The sequence below is a fragment of the Vombatus ursinus genome, unplaced genomic scaffold, assembly GCF_900497805.2.
Source record: "Vombatus ursinus unplaced genomic scaffold, bare-nosed wombat genome assembly UNPS02014807.1, whole genome shotgun sequence".
Lineage (NCBI taxonomy): Eukaryota > Metazoa > Chordata > Mammalia > Diprotodontia > Vombatidae > Vombatus > Vombatus ursinus.
The window spans coordinates 37,934,240-37,951,197 of NW_020954585.1; positions in this window are offsets into that span (position 1 = coordinate 37,934,240).

A 16,958-nucleotide genomic window follows, 5' to 3' on the forward strand; every position below is an offset into this window, starting at 1 on the left:
AGGGAGAAGAGAGATATTAGGAAATATAGATGATGTAAAACAAATGTAGGTAATGTTATAATGATAATACTTTATTTGTAATAAATGCTAAATAAAAATATTTTAAATATTTTAAAAATAAAAATAAATTTTAAAATTCTGCTTTTGCAGTTATTGATGAAACTAATTTCCTATCCCTATTGCTCTAGATTGGCCTTTGGGGCCCTACCCCTATAGAAATCACATAGACTTCAAGCCAAATGAATTAGTTTATGATGATCTGCTTCCCTGAGCTTCATGTCCCTGTGCTGCCTCCATTCCAAGTTCCCTTCTTTTTTGAGCTTCTGCTTTCCATCTAATCATGGATGAATTTCCAATCAGATTCCTTTTTTCAGAATCCTCTGGCTCCCAGATCGTAGACCTAGAAGCCAATAAATACCCGGCACTTTTTCTAGCCTTTTTATTGTTCTACTTGACCTCCTGCTCTCAGGTTAGGGATTTAGAGCTAAAAGGAACCTTAAAGACCATCTATCCAAAGTTATTCATTTTAAATTGAAGCCCTTAGAGGGGATGTTACCTTCCTAGGTAGTAAGAAGCAGAGCCAGGAATTAAAATCTAAGTCTAAGATTCCAAATCCAGTGCTATTTCCCAGGACCATGACTAGGAATTATTGTACCTGGGGGCAAGCAGCATGAAAGTCACTCTCAGTATTGTGGAAAACATCTGATAGGAAGAGATAGAGACCATAAGAAACTATGAGACCACTGCTATAAAGACTTCCTCTCCCTCACTAAAAGCTTCCCCTTCAGAAGTAACAGGCCATTTGAGAGCTTCTATTTTAACTAATTATTCTTCACAATAAGGTGCTAATGTTGTTTCTTTACAGTTGCACTCAGGAAGCCTGATTACAGGTGTTGGGGTCAGGGTGAAGTGGTAATCCTTAGGGCCAAAAGATAATTACTTTGGGAGAAGAGGCTGAACATGGGGTTGAAGCAAATTTCTCCCCTTCCTCTCCCCTTACAAACTTTTAAATGATCACTTTAGTACTGGAAGGGACCATAGAGATTGATTAATCCAACTCTTTCATATGACAGGAGAGAAAACTCTGGCCTCAGAGGGGACGTTACCTGCTTTAAGATCACAGAAGATCATAGAGTTAGGGCAGAAACGGAGCATGGTTTTCAAGATCCTCATTTTACAGGGAAGCGAATACAAACTGAGAGATAGGGCAGAGATTAGATCCCTGGTCTCTTAACACACTGCCTAGCCTGTCTTCTCTTTTCATGGACACACTGACAATTAGAACTAGAAGGTACATTAGAGACTACCTTGTCCAATCCTTTCATTTTGTAAGGAAGAAAAGTAGGCCTAGAGTTAGTATCAAACCGGTACCAGAATCCAGGCCTCCTGATTTCTAGTCTAGGGCTCTTTGAGCCAGATTGTTGAAATTTGTTCACCCTCAGAGGTACACAAACACTGTTCCTCCAAGAGCAACAATCTCTGATCTCCTGACTAAAGACAAACAGTTGGGCAAGAAAGAGGCTGTGGGCCTTCTAGGTGCCCTTTGGCCAAAAGCTCACTCCCCACCTTCTTCTCTTCTGCTTCATGAGAAAGTTTGAACATGTGGGGAGTGTAAAGCTTCCAGGCAAAGATAATGTTCACAGGATCAGAGAGCAAAAGCATCTCTATGGCCTTATAACAGGTCCTAGGGTCTATGTCCATCCCTGGCTTAGGACCACAGGAAACCCATCTCCCACCTCATTTTCTCTCTCCCATGTTCATAGGCAGCTACAACCAAGTATTGGGAAACCATTTTCCCCTTCCTGAGCTCTAGGTCTCCTTTCCTTCACATTTCAAATGGCTCTGAAATGCTACCTTCAGCTCAACCCAGTTCTCCTGAACCATAAGTTTGAGAAGATAAAAAGGCAAAACTTCAAAGGAAAGGAAGGGTCACCAGGTTTGGAGAGATAAAGGCTAACCAAATAAGGCCTGACCCTCTAACATGAGTGGAATCACTGTGTCTCTTTCCTTTACTTTTGCTGCCTGAAGTACCCCCACTCTTCAGGGAGATCATTGATGAAGCCTGCTTCTTAGCCCACCAACAGTCCCTGGGCTCCAGGAATGCCAGGCAGACGTGCTGTCCTCTCTCCATCTTCGTAGTGAGTAATGCTATGAGACATCCCTTCCTGTAAGGAACCAACAATGTCTACACTAAAGCAAAGTCTACACTTGAAAGGACACAATTCACTGGGCTAGGTCAGGGCCAGCCAGGTCCTCTTATTCACTTCTATGCTAGTCTTAACTCAATTTCAATCTGCTATAACCTCTGCCCATTCCTAAGAAACACTGAAAGATTTTTAGGTTGTGTACCCAGAAGGTGCTTGCTTTGCCCAACAATACAATCATCCCCAATAACTCTATCCCTCTCACTAGGCCCAACCCCATCTCATCAGGTTCTGCTCTCACCTTCTTCCTTAAAAAAAAGTACATGTATTATCTTTGGTCCTTTATATTTCCTTCCCCCCCCTTTTTTTTTTCTGCGGGCAAATCCTTTTCCATGAGAAAAAGCCCCAATTGTTCCACCCTAGTTACAGCTCTGTTCTTTTCATTAAAACATGCTACTTTCCTTGGAAATGGGCTTTCTAGTATACAGGCTTTATAATTTAAAAAATATTTCAACATTTCAATTCACAGTATCAAACAATGGTCCTGTTTCTATAAAAGCAGGACCTGGTTCTACAGACTGACTTTGGTATTAAAGTTTCATTAGAGAGTGTTCATTTTATGTGACCCTCAGAATCTAACATAAGCAGACTAGGCCTCTGAGCTGGGCACTAAAGAAAAAAATGTCAAATACCAATAGCATTTTTCTTCTAAGGTATGGAGCTTCTGTGCAGCTACGTGACACAGTGAATAGAGCTCCAGCCTTGGAGTCAGGAGGACCTGAGTTCAAATCTGGCCTCAGACACATTACACTCACTAGCTGCGTGACCTTGGGAAAGTCACTTAACCCTGATTGCCTCACCAAAAAAAAAAAAAGACATGAAACTTCTATTATACAATAATTAGTTGTCTTCTCCAGTATGTTATCTGATCTCCTGTTGTCTTCAGCAGCAGCACATAGCCTAATAGAGAATTGAGTTTGTCCATATCACGGGGGGTTAAAGGGTAAAAGGCATTTCTTATTTTTCTTCTGTTCTCTCTTCTTAGTAGCTAAATAATTTGATAAAAACATCTTAATGGAATTTGATAAACCTAACTCAATGATTAATTCAGATCACTGCATGATAGAGCTCAGTGATTGGATGACTAACATTTAATATGGTCCCTCAAAGGGAATTGAACAAAACAACAAACCTAGTAATATTCTCTTGGTTTTACTTATCAACTTCATAACACCATATTTAGTTTATAGAAGAAGGAAAAATATGAAATGTTTTTATGTGTTTCAAAGTCTCATTTTATTTTGCTTTTGTTCATTGATTTGATTTGGAAATTAGTTCCCTTAAATACTGAAATTTCCTGAGAATATTTTCTTGAACAAGTAAATTTTACAAAGCATAAATGTTATTTCTTTTTTTTAAATATTACATTCAATTTGACTCAACTAAATCACTTAGGGTTTTTGTTTTATTGTAAAAATTCACATTAGCAAAATGTACATTGAATTCAAAGTCAAAAAATCCTGGGTTCAAATCCTAGCCTGGATGATCTTAGATACTTCACTTAATGATTCTGGGCCCAGTTTCATTGTCTTTAAAATGAGGGAATGAAACTCCAAGCTTTATTCTACCTTTAAATCACATACTTCAATGCTTTGAGATAAAGATCTTACATGAATTCTAAGATGTGATATCTAATTTTTCTAGTCTTGTTCTGGACCATCATTTGCCATTTTTATTAAGACACTTTACAAATAGAGTTGTATAGATAACTTGTTTTTACATTGCCTAGATTTACCCCTTGATCCCTTCTCCTTTCCTATCCTGGAGACCTTTCCCATGTAACAAAATTTTAAAGGCATATTTGCTATGCATCTCCTCATCTTCATAATGGGGATGACAATACCATTATAAACAATATAAGGTTTACACAGTGTTCATGTCACAACAACCCTATGAAATAGTTTGTGAAATCATTATTTTATTTTATAGAAAAGAAAACCAAGCCTCAAATGCATCCATTGATTTTCCCATTCTGTGGTCACATTCTCTCTGGTGGAACCTAAGATTTGATTCTAAATGTTCTGGTTTCTAACAGTGTTTTGACCATCATGTCCATATGCCTTTCATAATAATACCTTGGGTAGTTGTATTATTTTGTATATTTTGTGGTGTAAGTGAAATTGTAACAGTAAAGTGCTACTATCATCACCATCATTATTTAAGTGGCAGTTTAGTGGAAATGAAGGTTAACTTCACAGTCAGAACCCCCTGGAAACAAGCCCTGTTTCTGAGATGTACATATTTTGACCTTAGATAAGTTGGTGACCTAGACAACTCTCTCTGACTATAAATTATAGAACAATTATCTGATGAAAAAACAGATCTGGAAAAAAGAGTTGTTATCATTTATGTCAAAAAGAGCTATGATTTCATCTGAGTGGGAACTCCCTTGGCTAATGATTTCACATGTCTTAGTACATGGTTTCATGAATTATTATGTCAAAAAAATTTTCATCACCTGATAGCTTATCTAATGATGATGATGATGATGATGATGATGATGATGATGATGATAGTGATAATGATAGCGATGTTAATGGTGGTTGGGTGATGATGATTGTGGTACAGGAGGGCAGGGACTAATTCACTTCTGCATGTGTGTTGCTAGCACTTAGTGTGGTGTTTGGCACATAACGTAGGCTTATTAAATTGTGGTTGATTAAGAGGCAGCATGGCATAGGAGTTAGGATTCTGGACTTGAAGTCAGGCATATCTTAATTTAAATATTACCTCAAATACCTGTTAATTTTGTGACTCTTGGCAAGTCTCAGAGGCTGGATCTGAAATGGGGATTTAAGAGGAAAGAAAGAAAGAAAGAGTAGGAACCTGTAATAGGAGTCTTTGTGAAAGAAAGAGAAAAGGGGCAAGGGAAAAGAAGCAGATTTACTAAGATTAGAGCAAGGGTATTGAATGTACTTCTTGCCTAATACTCTCTCTTGCTTTGTAAATAAGGGAGAAGAAGGAAAGAGATTAAAATATAAAAGACATTAGGATGGGTGATGGAAATAAACAATTAAGAATTTTGAATTTGAATGGAATAGATAGTCATAAAATTGAAAAGTCTGGAAGAACTGCTCTGAAAGCAGAATCCCAACAATATTTTGTTTTCCAGACCATAATGATACACACACATGATACATATATACACATGAACACACACGCATACACACACACGCAGTATTGTTGTATTATAAGGGCCACTGAAGAAAAGGACTGAAAATTAATTGAAGGCTAAATGACAATCCTAAAGAATCAGTAGGTCAAAGATTAAATTATGGGAACAATAGATAATTTCACTAAAGAAAATGACAATGGTGAGATAATATACCCAAAATTTTTGGATATAGCCAAGTCAGTCTTTAGCAGAAAATTTTTAAATCCAACAAAAGAGAAAGAGCAAATTGACAAATAGGTCACATGTAAAAAAAAACCTAGAAAAGACTACAATTTTAAGAAGCATAATTTCTGAAAATTAAAGAAAAATATACCAAATTGAAAGCAAAAAATCCATTGAATTAGTATCACTAGAAACTGCTTTTGTTAAAAAAGACAACATAGATATACAAATAGCTAATTTGATTTTTAAAAAAAGAAAGAAGGAAACCAAATTACCAGTATCAAAAAAGGAAAAAAAAGTGATCTCACAACAAATGAAGAAGTTTTAAAAATTATTAGAAACTTTTTTGCTCAATTGTATAACATAAATGCCATATAAAATTTACAGCCTAAATGTAATGGATGGAGGTTTAGAAAAAAAAACAAACTGAAAATGTACAGATTAACAGAACAAGAAAAAGAGAGTCTAAATTACTCAATCTCAGAAAAATAAATTGAACAGTGTATACATGATATTCCAAAACAAAGTGGGAGGTGGAGAGGGAGAACAGGAGCAGATGGATTCACAAGTGAATTCTATGAAGCTTTCACAGAACAGTTAATAAAAAATTACTTATGGTCTTTGAAAAAATTAGAAAACATCAGTAACTCAATAAACATTTATTAATGTGTCTACTATGTGCCAGGCACTATGATTAGTGTTGGATATAAAGAAATTTTACAAAAGACAATCTCTGCTATCAAGAAGCTCACCATCTAATGGAGGAAGGCAACATGTAAAAAAGAAGATGAAAAGGGGAGAGGAGAATACCATGATAACGTCTTGTAGCTGGGTGAGAAATGATGAGATGGTAGTTATGGACACTCTCCTTAAATGGTGGATTTGGAGGAGCTCTCCAAAGTCTACCCTCCACCTTTTCCAGTCAGAGAGAGAGAAGTACCTTAGGGCCTGAGGGCACTGAGGAAGAATGAGTTATAGAGCTTAAGTAAACAGGAAGATGAGTTTCTGGAGACTATGATGAAGTCCAGAAGAGCTACTATGCAGGAAAATCATGTGTTCTGGGCTGGACCTGACTCAGGTGCAGTTTAGGATTGATGTTGGAATAAAATAAGACACACATACATCATTTAGCAGTTAACAAAAAAAGATATTTACTTAGCCATAGCAGGAGATGAATATTTAACAAGGACAGGTATTAAGAATCTCTTGAGTTGATTCAGTTGAATAAAGCTCCCTTTAAGATCTACCAGCCAAGCAGCTGAGAACCCCTCCAATTCCAAATAGCTGTTTTGTACCCAAATGGTGAGAAAGAGATACCAACTATCTGAACCTTTAGTTCTCTGAGTCAATAAAATCTCGAGGAATATCTCAATGCCATTTAAGGAAAAAATGTAAAACTAAAACTAGCCTAACCTGCATGGGAGAAGAGTTAGGTTATTTCTTCTATAATAAAAGGAATCTTTCAAAATTCTTTCCATGGTCTTGATATCATTACCAGATAGACTGAAAAGAGAGAAAGAAAATCATTGTTCAATAGCTGTAATGAACCTTGGCACAAACATTTTAAATAAAATATTAGTAAAGAGCTTACTGCCACATATCAATAAGATGACACATTTTGACCACGGTAAATAATAGCTAGAATGCAGGATTGATTCAATATTAGCAAAACTATCAACTTAAAAGATCAAATTAAATACAAGTACAACAAAAACATATGATTATATCAAGAGATGCAGGAAAAAAATCTTGTTGACAAAGTATATTAATCATTTCTTTTAAAAACACTAGAAAACATAGTACTAACTGGACTTTTTCCTAATAAGATAAGTAGCATCTATCTAAAGGTAAGAAACAGCTTTATTTATAATCAGGATAAATTAGAGACATTTCTAATAAGATTGGGGTAAAGCAAGTATGTTCATCATCAATGTTTCTATTTGGTATAGTACCAGAAATGTTAGGTATAATAACAAGAAAAGAAACTGAAAAATAAACTAAGCAAAGAGGAAATGAAACTATTGCTTTTTGCAGATAGCAGTTTACTTAGAGAACCAGAGAGTCAACTAAAATTTAATTGAAACAATAAGCAGAAAACTGCAGGATACAAATATATCTATATTAATCATTAACATATAAGTATTTACCAATAAAAGCCAGCAGAGGCTGAAAGAGAAATTTCTTTCAAAATAACTATATAATATATTAAATATTTAGGAATCTATCTAAGCATAAATATTCTGGGAGTATATAAATTCAACTACAAAATGTTCTTATAGAAATAAAAACAGATCTAAATATTGTAAAAAAAAACAAATTAGTTGTTCATGGGAAGGCCAAATCAATACCAAAAACAAAGACAAAAACAATACTACCTAAATTAATTTACTTATTTAAAGGTTACATCAATCAAAAGTATTTTAATATGGCTAGGAAAAAATGGAAGTCATCTGGAGGAACACAAGGTCAAGTATCTCAAGGAAAACAATGTGGGTGAGAAGGGATTGTATTAATACCAGATCTCAAACTCTTCTACAAAGATGTAATCCTCAAATAATTTCTTACCAGTTAAAACAAATGAGCTGATCAGTGGAACAACATAATGAAGCAGAGGAACAGAGTAGCCTAGTGCTTGATAAACCAAAGACCCCAGCTACTAGGGAAAGAACTCAGTATTTGACCCCAAAAAACAAAAACAAAAAACCCTGATGGAAAAACTGGCAAGCAGTCTGACAGAAACTTAGTATAGATTAACATCTCATACAATCTACCAAAATAAGCTGATTAAAGAAATATGTATGTATATATAATATATTCATTATATTCATATATATACATTTTATTATATACAGATTATATATATCATATACATACATACACATACAATTGTATTAATATATTTTAAATCAACTTTGCCAATCTTATGAAAGTGGGTTAAAACATTAGTTATTTTAATTTGCATTTCTCTATTAGTGATATGAAATATTTTTTCATATAACTTGGTAGCTTGAATGTCTTCTTATAAGAAATACCTATTCATATCTTTGAGCATTTGTTAATTGAAGAATAGATTTTATTCTTATAAATTTGAATCAGTTCCTTATATATCATGGAAATTATGCCTTTATCTGAGAACTTGCTGCAAAGATTTCCCCCTCCCATTTAACTATTTCCCTTCTAATCTTAAATATGAATACACACACACACACACATATATATATACATGTATATGTGTGTATATAAATACATGTATATGTATATGTATGTGTAAGTGTGTGTGTGTGTGTGTGTGTGTGTGTGTGTGTGTGCAGCTAGGTGGTACAGGCCTGGAGTCAGGAACACTTGAGTTCAAATCTGACTTACTAGCTTTGTGACCCTGGGCAAGTCACTAACCCTTGTTTGCTTCAGTTTCCTCATCTGTAAAATGAACTAGAGAAAGAAATGGCAAACCACTTTAATATCTTTGCCAAGAAAACTCCAAATGGAGTTAGGAAGAGTCAGACAAGACTGAAATGACTGAACAACAATGAAAATGTGTGTGTGGGTGTGTGTGTGTGTGTCCACCAATCTAAGATTAGAAGGGAAATAATAATAGTTTAGTTAGATACTAGTATTTAAATAACTATCAACCAATGAACAACTAGGTGGCACAAAAGATAGAGTGCTGGGTTGGGAGTCAGGAGGATTTATCTTTCTAAAGTTGAATCTGGCATCAGATAACTACTAAATGTGTGACTCTGGGAAAGATTCTGGGGAACCCTGTTTGCCTCAGTTTCCTCATTTATAAAATGAGCTGGAGAAGTAAATGACAAACTATTCCAGTATCTTTGCCAAGAAAACCTCAAATAGAGTCAAAAAGTATTAAAGATGACTGCAAAGTGACTGAACAAAAACAACAACAGCTAAATAAATGCTCAAAGCTATGAACAGGTAGTTCTCATAGAAAGATATCTAAGCTACCGAGGTCTATGAAACAGTGTTCCAAATCACCAATAGAGAAATGCAAATTGAAAATAACTGTGATGTACCACCTCACCTCCATCAGATTGGCAAAACTGATAAAAAATAAAACAAACAATTTGGAGGGGCTGAAAGAAAACTGGTATATTATTCAATTGTTGGTGGAACTATGAATTGGCCTAGATTCTAGCCTTTCTGGAAAGCAATTTGGAACTATACCTCTAAAGTTACTAAATGATACATACCTTTTTTTAATTTAAATTTATTTATTTATTTTTAGTTTTCAACATTCACTTCCATAAGATTTTGAGTTCCAAATCTCCTCCCCCTCCATTCCCTCCCTCCACCCCAAGATGGTATGCAATCTGATATAGGCTCTACATATACATTCATATTAAACATATTTTCACATTAGTCTTGTTGTAAAGAAGAATTAAAACCAATGGAAAGAACCACAAGAAAGAAGATATGTGTGTGTGTGTGTGTGTGTGTGTGTGAGAGAGAGAGAGAGAGAGCGAGAGAGAGAGAGAGAGAGAGAGAGAGAGAGCAAATAGTATGTTTTAATCTGTATTCAGACTCCATAGATCGGGGTGCAGAGTCAAGATAGCAGAGGAAAAGCAGTGACTTGCTTGAGCTCTCCCCCAAACCTCTCCAAATACCTGTAAAATGGCTCTAAATAAATTCAAAAGCAGCAGAACCCACAAAAAGACAGAGTGAAACAAATTTCCAACCCAAGACAGCCTGGATAGTTGATCAGAAAGGTATATCATGCCCCATGGGGAGAGGTACCCAGTTTGGCATGGAACACAGGCAAAACAGGCCTCAGTGAACTTGGAGCAGGCCTCAGAGGACTGAATCACAGGCAGCTGTGGCAGTTTGCAGATTTCTCAACCCACAAATGCCAAAGACAACTTAGAAGGTCAGTAGGAAAAGTCTATGACTGCGGTGAGAGAGAAGCTCAGTCCTAGCCCAAGTCCCCAACCTGTGGCGGGGACTGCCTCTGCAGCTTCCAGGCCACAGACCAAGGGGAAATCAAGTGGCTGATTGGAGGGGCTTTGCAGAGATCTCTTTGCCAGTGCTGAGGCAGGAATCTTTTGCTTTGCCTGTGCTTGGATCTGGGTTACAGTTCTGGGTCATGGTCTTGGGGCGAGGAGGAGCGCTGGCATGGTGGAGGAGAGGGAATCCTCCTTATAATTTCAAGGCAGAAAAGAGTGCTTGTGGTCACTCATAGAGCACAGGTCAGGAAAGGAGTAAACACCTATCCCCTTATCATACCACCTTGGAAAAACTGAAAATTTACAGGTCTCTAGAAGTATCTCTGAAAACAGCTGCACAAAACCCCCAAGCTTGGGACAATATATTCTCCACACTGGAATCAGACCCCTACCTTAACAAAGAATTTAAAACTCAAGTAATTGTCTGAGATCATGATCAAACAAAGGCGCAAAAAAGTCAGACCATAGAATCTTTCTTTGGTGACCAAGAAGGTCAAAACATACAACCAGAAGAAGACAACAAAGTCAAAACTCCTACATCCAAAGCTCCAAGAATATGAATCAGTCCCAGGCCATGGAAGAGCTCAAAAAGGATTTTGAGAACAAGTAAGAGAAGATTCCACTGCATGTGGATAGTATTTTCCATTATGAGTCTTTTGCAGTTGTCTTAGACCCCTTAACCCATTGATGCAGGATTGCTACTATTTGTCCTATATCTCAAAGATATCAAAGAAATAGAAAAATGATCTGTAGTGAAAATAACTTATAGAAATTCTTTGTGGTGTCAAAGAACTAGAAACTAAACAGATGCTAGGGAATTAAACAGGAACATATGAATAGTTTATGGTATATGGGAGTACTGGTATACTATTGTACTGTGAGAAATTATGAAAGGGAAATTTTCAGAGAAACCTGAGAAGACTTGTATGAATAGATGTAGAGCAAAGTTTGCAGAAGCAGAACAATTTATACAATAACAGCACTATAAATCCAAACCACTTTGAAAGACTTAACCACTCTAATCTATGTAATGATCAACAATGATTCTAGAAGACCAATGAAAAAGCATAATACCTATCTCCTCACAGAGTGGTAGAGGCAGGGTACAGAACTGTGCATATATATTTTGGTTATGGCCAAAGCATATGCATTTTTACGAGGGTTTTAGATCTTATTTTGTTTTCAGTGGGTCATGAATGAAAAGAGAATATACATACTTACATACATACCTACCTACCTACAGATAGATAGATAGATAGGTAAGGCAATCAGGGTTAAGTGACTTGCCTAGGGTCACACAGCTAATAAGTGTTAAGTGTCTGAGACCGTATTTGAGCTCAAGCCCTCCTGACTCCAAGGCCAGAGCTCTATCCACTGTGCCACCTAACTGCCCCTGAAAATAGATACATTTTTAAATAAAAAAACTAATTTAAATATTCCCAGTTTTGTTTACTAACTGTGTGATCTTCCATAAGTCATTTGCTCTCTTATTTTCACTTAAAAAAAATCTGCAACATGAAATGATTGGATCAAATGACCTCAAAGTTCACCTTCACTTTTAAATTCTCTGACCTAGAAAAGAACAAGGGAAAATGACCTCAGATTAAATAATAGAGTAGTTAAATGAGACATTTCATGATGATGACAATGGGTCAACCATGGAAAAATATGACACTTTCTGAAAGCTTTAATTTAAAACAGCAATAGAATGGATGATTACATACTGAAATCCATTTAACTTCTTTTTTAAAGTTTCTTTTTATTTATGAAATAAAAGAAGCATTTCTATAACATAATACAATAAAAAAAGATGATTGCACACAAAAGTGCAAATCTACTGTGTACAACTTACTATTCCATTTATATATAGGACAAAGTTATCATGTCAATTTCTTTTCTCATTTTTTTTGCTCCCCTGCCCCAGAAATGGCCAACATTAGACACAAATAAGTATATCTATATCTATATCTATATGCTCAAAATCTTAAGTCTTTATACTTGTCAAATACAAGATTATGTTTATTTACTGCTGTAAATTGTATGTCTACTCCATTTCATTGATCTACCTTAATATTTCTTAGCCAGTACTAAATAGTTTTGATAATTATTGCCTTATAATATAGTTTAAGATCTGATACTGCTAAACCTTCTTCCTTTGCATTTTTAAAAAAATTTTTTCTTTTGGATTTATACAAGATTTCCAAGGTTGTGTTAAGGTACTCACTCATTTCATCTTCACAGCTTTTTTCTTCTGGTTTCTTATAATCACTGAATGTTTTGAACTTCCTACGTGTGTCCTTGCTGAAAGCAGCTGTTATTCAACATCTACGTATCATTTTTTATTTTTATCAAAATGTGCCTGTCCAACATCTCATTCCCTCCACACATAACTCATTGATTTCAAGGCAGTATTTTATAGTAGAAACAACACTAGTCATGAAGTCAGAAAACCTGGCTTCTCACTCTATATCTTCTACTTTCTAACTATGTGATTTTAAGCCAATCAATTTACCCCTTCTGAGGGTCTACTGTCTCTTACATAAAATGGACAAAATAATTACCAAGTCCCTGAAATGGAATGAATTTCTGATGGTAAAAATTTCATTCACTACAGAAGACTGTTGAGGGACATATTTTAAGCTAGGAGGTCTTTGGCATCCTTTAAAGGAACATGTAAATGCAGCTATTTATTTTGCCTACCCAGCACACCACTTTTGTGTAGCTTCAATTAGAGTGAACTTTCCTTTTTTTCCCCAGGGTTTCTGTGACTCAAATAACTTAATTAATATTCTTTTAAATAGAAAAAAAGGATTATACTACTCTCTATAATCACAGAAAATAAGAAGGTGGATGCTTCAAGCCGAAAAATCTAGGGTTTCTGAACTGAGAGTTACAATCATGCCACAGAAGGAAAATAATCAAATACTGCATCCCTTATAGGCAGGCCTTTGGAAGATCATTTATTCATGGGCAACAGTGTCCATCTCTCTTTATGGAAAAAGTCTTCCAAAAATTGTCTTTTTATCGGCCAGCCTAATCCATAAAAAGACCAGGCAGATGGGGGGAAATGTAATTTCTTTGCAGCTTAAAATAGCTGATCTGTTGTCATCTCCTAAGAACTTTTTAAATTCTTAAACTCATGTGTCCATTTAAGTAATCCTATGGGTGTTCCCTTGTGAAATGTGGTCTTAGTGCCTTTCTTCCTTCTAAAAAATTACTCATTTTAAAAGCTAGTAAAACAGCCCTGGGTGCTACAGACTTAGGAATGAACTCCGGTTTCCCTACTTTGAGCTGCGACCGGTTAAACTTAAAAAAAAAAAAAAAAAGACCCCACCCGGCAAAGAGAAATATTATTCTAAGAACATGATCTGTTTAGAGATACTCCCATTATTCATTTCTGGCCAAAATGATCCAAATCTTCCTCTTCCCCTCTCCCCTTGCAAATGACAAACCTTTGAGTCATCAAATCAAAGTTAGACTTCTTGAACTTTCTCAAGCAAAGTAACTCAGCTCACAAAATTTGTTTCCTTTCTTGATCGATTTCTTTCTGTTGTAGCATCTATATTTCAGCCTTTTCTCCCATCCTTGTATTTAAGGCATCGTTTATATAAAGACTTTAAAAGTAACGAATGCCCCATAGCTACATTTAACTCAGTGTAGTGTATCCATATATAAATGTAGCAAGCTAAACCTTATAGTTGAGAGGAAGTGGGGTGAAACTTTTCCCTTGGCAGAGTCCATGAGATTGTTCTCTTGCTCTGCATTTAATTTCCATATTGCAAATATCAAATGCTTTGGACAATATTTGTACAACCCATCTTTCCAATCCCAGGATGTTTTACATGCTCTCCTGCTGCCCCCCAGACTAATCTTTTATCCCTTTCAGGCAGAGAGTACTTTAAGTAAATTTACCTGTGTCCATAATAAACAAGCCACAGCTCAAGGCAGCTGACTTCTTGTTCACCCAGATGGAAATCAAACTGAAATGTGGATAATGCAGGCACCTGCCACAGTCTTCTTAAAAATGCAAGACCTTAACCAGGCAACAGGGTCCTGTTTCAAATAGAGAGAAAAGCCTATGAAGTGTCATAGGATTGTTCACTCTCTAAGCTATCAAATGGCATGCCACTAACTTCATTGTTTTGGGGATTTTCTCCCCTCATTTGGAGACTTCATCTGGAATTCTAGGAATTCTAGTAAATGTTTATTTTCTTTTCCTTCCTTCCTTCCTTCCTTCCTTTCTTTCTTCCTTCCTTCCTTCCTTCCTTCCTTCCTTCCTTCCTTCCTTCCTTCCTTCCTTCCTTCCTTCCTTCCTTCCTTCCTTCCTCCTTTCCTTCCTCCCTTCCTCCCTTCCATTCTTTGTCCCTTTTCCCATTCCCTCTTTGCCTTCCTGCTTCCCTTCTTGCTTTCTTCCTTCTTTTCTTTTATCCTTTTTTCCCCCCTGCATGTGTTCTTCCTTCTTCTTTCTTCCTTCCTTCCTTTTCTTTCCTTGGAAGCACTCATGGCTGGGTATTAGAATTAGTAAAAATGTTAGACTATGTATGTTTATTCAAAGCTTTAGGTAGAGCTACTTGAAATCTCCTTGTTTTGGGGGGCATTCAATTACCAAACATTTGTTATGTTCAGACACTGTGCTAAGTACTGGGGATAGATAGACAAAAATGAAATGTTTCAGATCCCAAAGAGCTTTTATTCTATTGGAAGAGATGGCACATCCATTTATAAAGTTCCTACAATATAAATATAAGGCAAGATAGAAAGGCTGGCACTAATAGCTAGGGAAATCAGGGAAGGCCTCATGTAAGTTGTAGCACTTAAATTGAACTTTGAACAGTTCTACAAGCTTTCTAAAAGGAAGAAGTGAGGAAGAAGCATACTCCTTATCTGTAAAACTAAGGGCCTATAAGGGCCCTTCTCACTCTAAACCTATTATTGTATTTGGTGAAGGGAATTACAAAGTTCACAATCAAGGAGTTAGTACAATATGACTAGAGGAATAAAAATATGTTCACTATTATAGGTGGTTCAGTTAGAAAGAAGGCAAAGATCATAGAATTGAGAAAATGGATGATAAAGGAAGGTAAGATGTGAAGTCACTAACTGCTTGGGGGCTAGAGAGAGACACTTAAGAATGACCTAGAGATTGATCACAACAACGTTCTGGACCACTTGACATAAATTTGAATCTCAGAGGATAGAATGTAAACTTACGGAAGCAGATAATCTGGAAATAGAATTTCTCCTCCTTAACTAGTGTTAAGCTGTTAAACTGATTTTGGAGTTCTTTCTATGTCTTTGTTGGACTAGTAATAGGAAATAGTTTGTACTGCTTCTTCCTATCCCACAATCTTTTTATTTTCCCTTCTCAGCAATTTTTGAAAATTGTTGATCACTTTTTCCTTCTAGATATTCTCTCCTTTTTTGGCTTCTATGAAACTGCACTCTTCCAGGTTCTCTCTCTACTTTTTGCCAACCCTAATTCTCCTTTTCTGTGTTTTCATCCATGTACTGCCTACTACTCTTGGGTGTCCTCCAAGGCTCTAATCTGTCCCTTTTTTTGGCATTCTTGATACACTCTACTTTTATGAGCTTATGTACTCCTATGCATTCAGTGATCATCTCTATGAAAAAGACTCACGTATCTATATATTCATATCTAATATTAATCCTGAACTCAAGTCTCACACCACTCACTTTTTTTTGAGGCAATTGGGGTTAAATGACTTGCCTAGGGTCACACAGCTACTAAGTTTCTGAGGTCGTGTTTGAACTCAGGTCCTCCCTAACTTGAGGGCCTGCCCTCTAACCTCTGCACTACCAGGCCACCCCAATCCATTCACTTTTGGACAACTCTACCTTAATGTCCCATCAGACTCTTATATAAAATACATCCAAAAGACAATGCATTGTTTACTCCCCTAAAGTTGCTTCTTCTCCAATTTTCTTTTATAGCTCATTTTAAGGACCCCTCCTGTGAGTATCTTTTACTAGGCCTATGTGTTGTTACTACTCTTTTCCTTTCCAAATCTTCTCATTTATTTATCCTTGAGTATGTTTTCATAGGAAGTATGTTCCTTTCAAGAAAATATGGTCTCATTTTTGTTTTTGTATGCCCAGTATCTATACATTGAACATAATAATTGCAAACCTTTTCCTACAATACTGGAACCATGATTAAATTAGCTCTGCCTTCATTCCTGGATGAGATGTGTCAATCTCTTCTCCTGTGGCTTCACTCACCATCCCTATAATCTTCCAGACTAAATCTTCCCTTCCTGTCTATCACTCCCCTATGTGTGGTTATTCCCCCATTTCAACATTAGCTCTTTGAGGGTAGGGATGTTTTTTCCTTTTGTATTCGTATCCCCAGAGCTTAGCACAGCTTGACATGTAGCAGATGCTTAACAGAATCCCCTCATTCCCTTCATTCTTTGAAATTTATCAGTGAGATGGTATAATAGA